The sequence below is a fragment of the Amphiprion ocellaris genome, chromosome 18 (genome assembly GCF_022539595.1).
Source record: "Amphiprion ocellaris isolate individual 3 ecotype Okinawa chromosome 18, ASM2253959v1, whole genome shotgun sequence".
In the NCBI taxonomy this organism is placed as follows: Eukaryota; Metazoa; Chordata; class Actinopteri; family Pomacentridae; genus Amphiprion; species Amphiprion ocellaris.
The window spans coordinates 19181744-19194306 of NC_072783.1; the positions used below are offsets into that span (position 1 = coordinate 19181744).

At 38.2% G+C, this 12563-nt stretch overlaps 1 long non-coding RNA gene across 1 annotated transcript; it reads left to right on the forward strand.

The window, feature by feature from the left end:
* Positions 1 to 6782: 6782 nt before the first annotated feature.
* LOC129347364 (uncharacterized) lies at positions 6783 to 11371 on the forward strand. The gene is made up of 3 exons (XR_008599435.1): positions 6783 to 6843; positions 7743 to 7843; positions 9598 to 11371. It is a non-coding gene; the product is annotated as an uncharacterized LOC129347364 (long non-coding RNA).
* Positions 11372 to 12563: the final 1192 nt, after the last annotated feature.

Genomic DNA, 12563 nt, shown 5'->3' on the forward strand with positions numbered 1-12563 from the left:
GAGCTGGAGGAGAACACTGGGGATCAAATCTAATTACTAGGGTTTGTTAAAAGGATGAACAGACTCACTGAGAGTTTGATCTACGCAGTGCCACTACACAAAGTTTACCTTTGAATTACAGGAAAATTCATGCTTTACTTTCACATGTCAGGTGTGCAAGTCTTTCTGAGCTATCAGGAGGTCCTTCTTGGACCTGAGACATTGTCTTGTTGCAGCTTCCTGAGCAATACAAGGATGTGAAGAGATTTGTGAAATTCAGAGTTTGTAAGATAGAACAGTAAAGAAAGGCTGAAGTGAATAAGCCCTGGCTGCATAAAGGACTCCTATCTATGCCTATCTACACCTACCTAATATTGTGTCGGTACCTTCAAGCCACCAAAACAGATCGGACCTCTTGTGATGGTGTTCCGGCACACTCCATTGGATTTTGGATCTGGGCAGTTTGGAGGCTAGATCAACTCCTTGGGCTCTTTGTCATGTTCCTCGAGGAGCAGTTTTTTTGCATTAAGCCTGGGCACATTGTCCTGATAGGGGAGGCCACTGATGTAGAGGAGTGCTATTTTCATGGGCAGGTGTTCTTGATCTACAGCAATGTTTAAATAACATGTCCAAGTCAAATTCACATGTATGCCAGGACCTAAGGTTTCCCACCAGAGCGCTGCACTGCAATGAGATTATTATTAGCCATGTTACCATGTAACTGTCAAGCAAATTTGAAGCTAAATTTTGAAATTCCCCCTACATTCTTTTTTTTCATTAACTTTGGCACAAATAAATTAAGGTGCCTTCAGTAGGTGGCAGCATACAGCTTTAACAAAGAGAGTAGAAGAAGCCAGAAACACCACCTGCCAACTCCTAAAAACCTCGCAGAAGAAACAAAGAAAACTCTGTCCATCTACAGGAAAGCAAATGTGGAGAACTCTTCAGGAACTGTTTTCAATCAGACAAGTTGTAATTATGCTTCCATGTCAGTTGGTATTGGCCATGTTTAATGCTGTCCTGGCAAAGACAGCAAAAAAGTGGAAAAAGCTATTCAGCCATGTAAATAAATGATAGATTTTACAAGGTCTTTCCACCTTCTAGTAAAGACATGCAGTTGTTTTTTCAGAGTCAAAAACTGCATCAGTTGAGGTAAAATGGAAACATTTTTTGAATGGTGCCATTTTCAGTAATGTTTTCTATTGCAATACTTTACATTTTGCATGAAGATAAATACATTATGTGAAACACTTCACCTGTCAGTGGTTTTAATCTTGTGGCAAACTGATGTATAATCCTCACTAGTTTGAGATGTAGTGCACATTTAAATTGCTCATAATCAACCAGAAACTTCATCAGCACTGGTTCTTGACAGAAAGTCTTAGTCTGAGTGCCACAGTTTTATTTATTTTTTATTACATTATAGGACAGGTATACCCTTTATCAGTTTATCCCTAACTGTGTTCAGAACTCATTTCCTGAATTAACGTCTACTTTGCCCTCACAGTCATCCCATCATATTATTGTGTATGTATGGCCCTTTGGAGTGGGCAGCACCACAAAATTGGCTCTTTATCCGATGTCAAGTTACACTCTGGTCACAAGCAACACTATCCAGTCAAGTAACTACATCAAAACTTTTCATTACTGGCAAACCTGACTTCACAGTTTAGACCATATAAACCATTTAAGTTACGGGTATGTGTGTACCAGCAGAAGGATAGTTTCTTACCTTTTCTGTTTTTGATACCAGCCAATCCTTGTTGAATCACTATGTGCTGGCACATTGTTGTCACTTTAAGAGTCCAACACCAAAATTGCTTTTAAGCTTTAATATTTGTATATATATATATATATATATATATATATATATATATATATATATATATATATATATATATATAGCTATCATGATGGTCTGATGCTTCTACCGGATTGAAGCTCAAGTGCTGTCATGTGACCAAATAGTGGCACACTAGTGACACGCCCACCAAGCAGGCGATTTTCAGATGTGATGCGTCTACATGCGAAAAAAAAAACAGCCCTGTGGACACGTAGCTTTAGCTCTTGTGTCCATGCTTACAGCAACATGTTTTACATTGAGGTGATACTGTCGTCTTGAATTGCTGCCTTGATGAGCAAACTCTTTGCTGCACAGTTTGCACACAACCGCGCTTTTATCCAAGCTGCTATCGGGAAGTTTTTTAAAAGGAAACTATCTGCCCAACAAGCCAAGCAATGCGATCTTGTCTTACTTCACCGTTCACCAAACTTTCTTGTGTGCTGACATCACTCCGTGCATCATCTTCACAGCTGGAAAACAGACTTTAGGTTCATTACCGCTACGTACCGGGATGGAGGGGGCATCAGTGTTACCATTGTGTCAGAAATTAGGGAACTGAGAACGGTGCAATATAATGCGTTTTTTTAACGCATTATTTTTTTCTGTAATTAATTAATTTAAACATATTCTAGTAGACATAAAAAAAACTAAAATTCGGCATCTGTAGATATGCATAATATGGGCTCTTTCATGTAGCTACTGCAGTCCTATTGCTGATGCTAAATTTGAACTTCTGTTGTAAAGAAGAAGCATATATAAGGGCATGAAATGCAAGCTCCCTTAAGCCCTCTGAAGAATTACTTTTTTATATCAATCATTTTAAGAGCTTCTTTTCAAATCAGACTGAAAGTAAACACAGAAATTAGATAAGCTGCTGAAAATGGTGTGTGGACAGCAAGTGTCCCAGGATGGACGTACTTCAGAGGCTGTTGTGTTCCTGCAGAGTGTTGTAATGTAGTCGGTGACTTTTACTTCTTGTGCAGCTCTGTAATATTTAACCTGACTGACAGAGAGCTGGACCTGAACATCTTATTATTCTGTCACTTTAACTATTCATCAGCACCGTTCATTTATTCATTTAGACTATTTAATCAGAGGGCCCATCTAATGTTCACTAAAACTCACTCACACACAGGCAGTGAGATTTGTCTTACCACGGCTCTGCTTTTCAAGCCTCCCTGACTCCGATACTCATCAGCTCAGATTACTGACAAACTGCTGCCGCTGCTTTCTGTCCAGCCAAGTTAAACATTTCATGCAGCTTTTCTCAGAGCTGCTCTCACTGAGCTGCACCATTCAAATTAGACTGGTGGTTTATGCAATTAAACTGCACTAAGTGACTTTGACAGTCTGAGCAGATGAGACATCACAGTGTGTTCTTCATTCATTATTAGACTGAAAAGGTACGCCAAGATTGGGTTTTAAGGGATGCTGTCGTGCATGAATGAGAAAAATCAATCCAATAATGTAAATGCAGATTTGTAAATGCATCCTGTCTTGAACAGAGGTCGTCCTCCTGGGGACAGTATGGTACAGCAGAGCGGCAGACAAACGGGCACTCCTGAAATTAAAAACCACCCCAAGACATGCCGCTCCAAACACAACTGCATAATTACAAAAATGATGTCTGTGGTGACTCTAGCTGTCCAAGCAATGCCTGACTGACAGCGAGTTCATCTGTCCATGTCCATTTTTCTACTCTGGCTCCACACAGCTCCAGCACAGTCCACATCATGCTCATTTTTCTTTTGAAACATAATAAATCTAACACAGTATTCAAACTCTCTCCAGTTTTGATGCCACATATTGAAAAGATTTTTTTTTCTGTGTATTGTGCGCACTTATCAAGAATTTGCAGTTCAGTTATTTACTGAGAGGTTTCTATAGCTTCTGCTGCCTGTTAATGAATAATAGAAGTGAAGTTGGTCTGCATGTGCTATTGTTGCCACACTTCACGGTTGTATTCTCCAATTAAGTCAATCCAAACAAGTGGAAAAAGCTGCAAAACATTCAAGTTTTCTCAGGCGTATTTATTAGCAGAATACTTGACATTCTTGTGCTGTCTGGTGGAAAATGAACGGCCACAATCGATCATCAGTCTGTTTCAGATCAACAACTTGAAGAGACACACAAGATATAAGTGAACCTGCTTGAAAGTCTCTATTAAGCTGTCTTTTTTAAAGCCATGCTGGGTATTCGCTTTAGAAAAAAAAAAAAAAAAACACTAATTGGAACCATCTTACCGTCATCATTTACGTGTGATTACACAGTTAGTCAGCTCTTGGAACTGTCAGGCAGTTTCTATTTCCAGCTCAGACAACAAGGTCAGGCTGTGAGGATCAGGGTGTGTGTCTCAGTGTGTTTTCATAGTGTCTGAGAGCTGTCTAAAAGTGTGTGTGTGTGTGTGTGTGTGCGTGTGTGTCTGTGTCTGTGTGCGCCATTTTAATGCTAGAGAGGTAAGTTTATATGCTTCTTAACACAAGTGATCTTACAAATGACAGCAAAGCCACCAACAAGAGCATTTATATTTTTATATCAACAGAATTTTTGCATCTTTTGGCTCATTGTTTTGGCATACCAAGCCACAGCTACACTACCCGTTCGGCACTGAATGGCTGACAAACTTATCCAATAGCTAGACAACATAGTTGACCATCTATTACAGGGATGTCAAACATACAGCCTGTGGGACAAAACTGGCCCGCCAGAGGGTCCAAGGATCCCTGATGTAGATTAAATAAATTAGCCAATATTCCACATACCTGCCTGCTTTTGTCATCTTTCTGGTCTTCTGGTCATGTCTTCTGTCATTAATACGTACTGTATTACATTCGTCTAATATACATCATGCAGTTCAGCACACCAATCATTGGCACGATTCATTTCTCTTTTTAAAGTAAAAACATTACACATACATGGTTTACATTGTCAAGCAATGAAATATTTAGAAATATCAACCATAAACAGATGTTTAACAAAGCAAGTCAGAAGTTAAAGGAAATGTTATTTGACAAACTTCAACAGAACATACAACAGTAAAAGCACACAAAGAAGTTATAAACACATTGAAGTTTAAAAAAATATCAAATAATATTTTTAAAAATTCTAAAGTTCTTCATTTTATTTACCAGGAACAATACTGTGCCTGTCCTGGTCACTTTCTTTTCTGGAGGTGACTTGAAACCAGCCTTCAGGGTTTCCAGGGAGAGCATCGTTACGCTCATATAAATGTTGCCCAGGGAAAAAGCCCATGGATGGAGTCATGAGCTTGAGGTGCTGGTCACAATTTACTGGCTTGCCTGTGTAGCCTCCTACCATGTAACAGCCGACATCTTTTCAGTGCCGCTGGCAGCGGCCTGCCGGACCGTCCACAGTGTTGTGGATAACCTGATGAACATCCTCCACAGAGCGATTCACTGCCCTAGACAGCAGGAGATGGAGGAAATTTGGGCCAGCTTTGCTCTGCTGGCTGGCTATCAGGCATTCCGCAGTGCTGCTGGGACCATTGATGGGTGCCACATCCGAGTTGTTCCTCCTGCAGACCCACAGAAAGTCTGTTAGATAAACAAAAAACTTTTCACCTCTATTATATTGCAGGGTGTTTGTGACACCAAAGGGAGGTTTATTGATGTTTACACTGGCAACCCGGGATCTGTACCACTGCCAGGTGGCTGCAGTCACACCACCAGCCTCTTCCCCTTTTCCAGTCGGTGGGTCCCTGAGCTCCTGAAAATAGTGCATATAATAATAATACCATATAGTAATTAATACACTGAGAAGCCAAATGTCTAAAAAAATTCACACTGCTAAAATTCACTTTATATCAGGGCCACTGCATCTGTCCTGTTGTCCGTGTTAGGTTTCATATATGGGCAGGGAAAGTAAAGCTTAAGTAGTTTCTTTAATAGCAATCTCAGGAAGCATCTCTGGTTTAATTCAAAGCAAAGAAACAGGTAAATAACCTTGTATTTGCCCTTTAAATTGTTCCTTTTTTTTCCCCATTTGGCTGGTACTGCTATTCCAGAGAAGGTCACAAAGTCTCTGAGGAGCAAAAAAGCAATTAAATCAAAGGAAAAATGCATTTAATACAATAAAATTTTTCACAAGAAAATTAAACATGAAATAAAATTAAATTATATTAAACAGACAAAATATTTAGATAATTAAACAGAAGATACAAAACATGTAATTATGAAATCAAACAAAATTATTTAAACAAATATTAAACATTAAAGATGAAATATTTTAGATAATTAAACATTTAAAAAATATAATTAAACAAGAATATTAAACATTTTAAAAATACAAAACATTTAATTAGATGAGTAAACCTTGAAAAAGACAAAACATTTAATTAAAAAATTAAATGTTTAATAAGAAAATTAAATCTTAAAGACAATAAAACTTGAAATAGGAATTAAACAGAAAATACAATGAAGCATTTACAAAGAAGGTGGTAAAATATTTAAAAAGAAAAACCTTAACAAAAGTTTAATCGAAAAATTAAACATTGGGAAAGAAAAGGAAATTGGTCCGTGTACGGATCTGGCAATTGGATTTTCCGTTCTGAAACGGGTATCGAAAAACAAAAAACGAGTGGTTATTTTATTTTCGTTTTAAAATACAAAAATTAAAATTGAAATACAAGGCGTTTTTTCTTTTCATGATTAAAAAGGGATATACGATTTTTTTCAAAAAATGCTTTGATTTTCGTTTTATATTTAGAATAACAAGAAAGTAAAATCAGTAAGAGACAGAACCGAAAAAATGTCTGTTTTTTCATTTTCTGAGACCGGAAGTGGTCATCAGCAAGTGTGGAGCCAAACGACAACAAGATTCTCAGAGGGCGGAGCCAGAGAGCAGTGATTGGTCAAGACTGACTGAGAGCCAGAGAACAGTGATTGGTCAAACCATAGATAATATAGAAGACAGAGCTCTAGCGTATCTAGTCTTGTATCTTTGGTCGGTACGTCTGGTAGCATCTCTGGCTGCTGTTGACCTTATTTTTGGAGTAAAACACGGTAAGAAGATAAATACTTCTAACCTGTAGCGCTGTTTTGTTGTACGTTAAGTCAGCGACTTGTGAAGAGTTGTGTTTTGTCGTGTGTTTGAGTAGTTGGTCCGGACGCGTTAGCTAGCTAAGCGGCTAAGTTAGCTAGCGGGCTAATCAACACAGGTGGCTAACTTACCGCTGAACACCTGTGTTAGTTGCTGTCGCAGCTGTCCTCATTATTAGAATGAACTTTTCAATCTGTAGTTCTCTGCTGTGTATTTTAGCTTTTAAAAAAGTTATTTTACTTTAAGGTTAACTGAAATCCGTTGAGCTGCACTGAAGTTTAACGTTCAGCTGGTTTGAATTAAACCGCCCTTAACATTGCGCAACATTACCTCTCTGAATCTCCATAATTTCATTAAATGCCTTCTCTCTTCCACTGCTCAAGTTCAATCCAGTATATAAAATGACATTAATAGTGAATAAACTAACCACCAGCCATTGTATTTATTTATTACTGCATGTATTTGTAGTAAAACATGAGTTGAAACATCCTACTTTTGGATCTAGAACTGCACAAGCCGTTCATTTTCAGTCACCTGATGAGTTAAACTCCCCTTTTTATGTGAGGTTGAAGCAGAAAGTCTGAGTTAACAAAGAAAGTTGTTTATAATTTGTGATACCTGTTATCTCTGACTGAGGCTTTAGTTTTTGTTGAGCTGATTTACATGTAGAAACTTTGTTCAGGAAGATTTTTCAGTAGCTCAGAGGACAGGCTGCTTTTTACACAACCTTGTAAGAGAATGTCTGTCAATGCTTTCAGCAGAATTTAGAAACACAGCACTTCCTAAACAGATATTCTGAGGCTGTGAGGTTGAACGTTTGAGAGTATATCAGTGTGTTTGTTTGTGGTCTTTCTGTTTCTAGGTGGAAGCTGAATTAGTGAGGATGATTCCTGCTCCTGTCATCTCTAAGCTCCTCACACATCTTTACCTGCACATGAGGAAAATCACTCCTGTAGAATGCAGGTATGTTTGTCATTATTATAAAAAGATGTTGACTGGTGACCTGTCAGAAACCCATTATACAGAGTCAGCCAAAATAATGTTTACACACATCAGGAAAAGAAAAACTTGTAGAAATATTTCAATACCAAATTTATTCAGACATCATGAGATTAATAAAAGTTATCTTTGGCCTCTACAATTACAAGAGCTGCTCAAAGTGGTGGCCACTGGCTTCCAGACATTTCTGTTGTGTTGTAAACGTCACTTGTTGATGCTCCATTCATGAGGGTAGCGCCATCTGTTGGGAAAACATTGTACAACAGGACACAGAGTTATCGTGATTTGATCAAACTTAGAAAGAGGAATCTATATGTATAGAAGTACTTATACAAATGAAATATTTATAAAAAAAATTTCTTTTCCTGATGTGTGTATATTATTTTGGCTGACTCTGAACTTAATGAGAACAAAACTGTAATTTAATTGTTGCTTTGAAAGCTTCTTTAGTGAAAACCAGCTGGTGTTCTGCTTTGAAACAAACTGCTGTTGAGGTCTGTGTTTTTAGGTTTAACCCCACAGTTTCTGAATGAACTGATAGTTGTTTTTTTCTTGATCAATGTGGACGTTATAATTGATAGTAACATTTACTGATCATATAATCTGCATGACAATATAACAGTATAACATTCTGACCACCTGACTAATACTGTGTTGGTCCCTTTATGCTGCTAAAACTCCTCTGACCCAGTGGTTCATCAGAACCTCTGGGGATCCTGTGGATTCTGTGGATCCTGTGGGTTGCAGGGTGGGTCCTACCTAGACCAGGCTGATCCTGGACCATCCCACAGATGCTCAATCAGATCTGGATGTGGGGAGTGTGGAACCCAGGTGAACAGCTTAGCTCTGTCGTGTTCCTTGGACCACTCCTGAGCAGTTTTAATTTGTCCTGCTGAGGGTGGCAGCTGGCATCAAGGACTGCTGTTGCCATGGAGACTAGGGGGTTGTTTGTCCTGCAGTGTTTAGGTGGTGGTACATGTCAAACATCCACATGAACGTCAAGGTTTCCCAGCAGAACGTTACATTAGAACAAGATGATGGATGTTGTTCTCTTCAGCTGTCAGTGGTCAGAATGTTGTGGCTGATCGGTGGATCTGTCTGCCTTTACTTTGACATCCACAGTTATACAAAAGTGTAGTATGTGTGCAGTGCAGAAGAGATTTACTTTATTGTATGCGGTTTTAGTGGTCCCATCAGAGAAAATCATATCCATATACAGATTTTTATTAATTCCAGGGCTGGTTCAGTAAAGATTATTATAATAACTACATCAGATAATTCTTTGTCGCAGTTGGAATTTTGCAGCCTGAGAGATGGTTGAGAAGGTTTGCAGTTCTTGTTTTAGCAAAATATGTTATAATAGAAGATCTTTATTGTCATTGTACATGAAATTATCTGCAAACCAGCAAAGTGTATCAGTCTGAGGTATCTAAAAAAAAATAAGTAAAGAAAAATGCTTCTAAAGCCAATAATAAACAGAATATTTTGAGGGAATATTCTAAAAAGGAAAGACAAGCTCCATTCTCACTCCTCTCAGGATAAAATGTCATTAAAATTGACTTTAAATTTAGCTTCAACCCGAGATAAAAACATTTCCTTTCATTGCTGATATTGTCAAGTTTTAATAAAGTTCATGCTACTTTTATAAAATGATGAAAGTGAATATATTGTATTTGTGTGATCTGTGTTTGATTTCTGTCTTTTCTCCTGTCATCCAGATGTTCAGAGGGAGATGATGCCACATCTGGTCCAGCTGATGGAAGGTCTTGAAGTTCTCTGACTGGCCTCGACTGAAGATGGTCGTCTCACTGGATTTAAGGTTCAGATGCTCAGTAACAAACTCCACCAATGAGCCAACAGGGAAGCTTTAGGTTTATTAAATGTTGCTATGAAGGTTTCGCTGTTTTTCTTTGTGAATGCAATGTGCTCCAACTGAAACTTGAATTAGAACTTAGAAGTAAATCCTTCCATCTGAAAGGATTTAGTTGCATTAATAACCTCATAACATTCTAATTTTTATTCCAGTCTTGGTTGGAAATAGAATCTCTGTATTGATTCAGGTAAAAACTGAACTTCACAGCATGTTGGAGCAAAACAACCAGATGAAAACTGTGATGGTGTTGGATTGTCAGACCGTAATGTTGCAGCTCAAAGCAGCTTTTCTATCTCAGTTCATTCTGACATTCAGCTATGAATCAACACAGCAGATGGTGATCCATGCTGTGGAAGTCTCACATCTCCTGATTTAATGGAGCTGCTTTGCACTTTTTACACTGTTTATTCACCAACACTTTATTTAATAAAAGTCCCATCTAGTTTTTATGAGGAATGTGATGTTTTAATTTCTCTGTGAATAACTGCAGTCTAATGGAACAGCTGGAATTGTAACATCTGTCCTGATATTGATCATGAAGTATTGATCAGAATACTTATGGTCAGCAGTCATCCCTGAAGTTTTACATTAAAATCTTTACTTGTGTTGTGAACTTTGGTAAGAAGCAGAAACGTTAGCGTTGCCATGGATACATGAGTGTTAAATTCTGTCCATGTTTCTGTTTTGGGAAATTCAGTCCAGTTCCAGAATGTGGAGGAATTTAGTCTCACAATCACAGACAACAAATATTATCTGAAAGTCGGGTTATTGTTGTTTATCAGCACAATACAAAAAGATTAATGTTAGAAATATTCCAGTTAAGACTCTAGAATATCATGATTTATGTAAATTTACCTCAATAATATGAATGTTCAGGTTAAGATTGTACAGTGATATTTATTATGTAAGTTTAGCTGATTAAAGTTTATGACTCTGCACTAAAATATTATTTAAATTTACATCATTATTATAATATTTAGGGTCAGAGCCTACTGTATTGAGATTAAGAAATCAAATATTCTATAAAATGTAAATACACTGAACTCATTTGGATATATTTAAGTGAGACTTTACAATATTATTTGACACAAATTTTCTAAATCAAAATTTTAATAATTTTCATGCCAAACATTTACTGGACTGATTTAAATATTAAAATCACTCCTTTCTAATCCTCTGCTGTACGTTCAAACATGAGGCCTTAAATAGAAACACACAAGTATCTGTTTGAAGGAACTTCTGCAGAGTCCTGGTTCCAGAACATGATGATAGAATTATAGACAAACTTTAACAAAAGCTGCCTGAGAGTTTACAGGTTTTTATGTTAGATTTCTTCAGTAATTTAATGAACGTTATCAGCAATAATCAAGTGTTCATTTGATGAACTTGATTTCCTAAAACATACAGAATTGGAGCTCATATCTTTGGCTGCTGTAAAGTTTCTGCTCCTTCAAAGTTCACAACACAATGAATGAATTCCTAAAACACTCTCAATGCTGGAGAGCGTTTGTGATGCTGAAGCAGTGACCAGTTTTTCTGTTTCTTCTCTGGAGATGCACAATGAGGGACGTCTGCAGAGACTGAGAAAGAGTCTCACCACATCCTGACATGAGGAAAGACTTTATTTGAAGACTCAATGAGAAAAACTGTCAGACAGCAGACGGCTGCATTCAAGTAGAGCTCTGAACATTTGATCTGGAACTAGGAATTCATAACGGCAGCAAGGCTTCATTTCAGTCCTGTAGCTGCTGAATTCATGGATGAATCATCATGGCACTAGAGAGGAAGACCATCAAACATCCACATCAGCGCTGATGGAGGTCACAGAGTCTCACACACCAACAAACAACCTACAGAGTGAAGACCTCAAATCTGATTGGACGGCCTCCTATTCAGCCACGTGTGAACAAATGCCTCTAAGCTGATTTGTTTTCTAAAATAAATCTAGTTTGAGTCCTAATCTATGCCTGTGTGTTTGCTTCTTTACACTGCTGTTAACAGTTTAGGCTGTTAGATTGTTCCAGATAAGACAAGTACAAGATTCTTCAGAGCCGTTCTACCACGAGCCTGACAGGAAGAACTCCAACAGCTACTGAATGTTCCTGTGGTCCCTCAAGGCTACAGGAGGAGCCCTACGAGGACGAGCCGGTCCACCTGATGGCGGCCAGTCGCTGCGGTTCAAAGCCAACACCGACTACGTGGACTTCTACTGGACCACACGGAGGCCTTCAAACCGGACCAACAAGTTCAGCGACTCCCCGACTCGTGGGTCTGAGGACGCCGCCGAGCCTCGGTCCAGCCGGCCTCCTGTCTGTGGGTGTTTGAGTGCTGAGAGGTTTGTGGATGCATGTGAACGTTCTGTGTTGAAACAGCAGCTTTGACTCAGTAACGCCGGGAAAAACCAAGAGCTCCTTTATTTGTGACTTCCACTAAAAAAACTGATGAAAATAAGTTTGCCAGGGTTCTGACTGATAACAGATTATTAAATAATGAAAATAATCGTTTAAATATTCCTTTAAACAATCCTTTTAGGTCTACATTTCCTTTACACTGACTTCTTGGTATATGTACAAGTATTTTGGGTGGAATATACCATTAAGCCCAATGTTCAAGGGTTCTTCTGGGAATATACCATTAAACCAACCTTTTAGGTAAATGTTCCAGGATGTTGGGTAGAATATACCATCAGATCAACCTTTTAGGTCTACATTGGAAGATTTTAGAGTAGAATATTACTCCAAACCATCCTTTAGGTCTACATTTAAGGTGGAATACTCCTTTACACCAAGATTTTTTGGTCTACATTGAAGG